This window comes from Pteropus alecto, unplaced genomic scaffold, assembly GCF_000325575.1.
Source record: "Pteropus alecto unplaced genomic scaffold, ASM32557v1 scaffold35, whole genome shotgun sequence".
Lineage (NCBI taxonomy): Eukaryota > Metazoa > Chordata > Mammalia > Chiroptera > Pteropodidae > Pteropus > Pteropus alecto.
The window spans coordinates 13,184,164-13,185,124 of record NW_006437828.1 but is presented as its reverse complement, the minus strand read 5'-3'; the positions used below and the strand labels follow the sequence as shown (position 1 = coordinate 13,185,124).

Sequence of the window (961 nt, the reverse complement as noted above, 5' to 3'; positions counted from 1 at the left end):
CCGCCCCCCCGCCCGCCCTGGGGGGGGAGCGCCCACACGACGGGGCTGGAGGTTCGGCAACCGGGGCCTGAGCCCCCGACGCTGCTTCTAAAAGCCAAGGAGAGTCCTCCGGCCCTGGAGCCCGCGGCGTGCAGTACAGGGCCCCGTGCCGCCCGGCCTCTGATGCCAGGGGCCTGTCTCAGAGCACGCGCTGGACCGGCCAGATGTCACCCACCCCCTGGGATTCACTGTTCTGCCTCACAGCCTTCCCAAGACCCGTCAACCCTGCCCGGACGACCACTTCACCCACACACATGCTCACACGTGTGCACGCACAGACGTGCACACACAGACGTGCACACACACATGCATGCACGTACATACATGCACACACATACACAGACACACATGCACACAGACATACGCTCGCACACGCACGTTCTCATACCCACACATGCACACACAGCATATGCCCGTGCACACATGCGCACACACAAAATACACACAAGCACACACATGCATGCACTCACCTGCACACACATGCACACACATGCATTCAACACACATGCACAAACATGCACACATACACACAGCGCACATGCATGCAGATGCCCACAGCCTACAACATATGCACACGCATTCACACAAACACGATACGTGCACACATGTACACATGCACACGTATGTGCACATGTGCGCACACACATGCACACACACTGCGCTGTTCACTGCCGTCGCCCCCTGGTCTCCACGGCCGCTTACTCTGAAAGCCCGTCTGCACCGAGCTCCCGCCCCGTGCCCGGTGGCCCACTCCGCTTCCCTGCCATCACGTCCCAGGGGATCTGCCACTGTCCACTCTCCCCACGAACTCCGGCCTCCAGAAGCAAAGGAGGGACGGTCGTCCCCACAGACACGGGAGTTTCTCAAGGGGGTTTAAGTGACTGATCGAGGCTACACGACTTCCTAGGGAGGCCGGCACGGC

General features: G+C 60.9%; 1 protein-coding gene across 1 annotated transcript in view; it reads right to left on the bottom strand.

Annotated features, from left to right (window-relative positions):
• CSMD1 (CUB and Sushi multiple domains 1) overlaps window positions 1-961 on the bottom strand; it is a 1,232,804-nt gene that overhangs the window by 82,628 nt on the left and 1,149,215 nt on the right. The window lies entirely within an intron of this gene.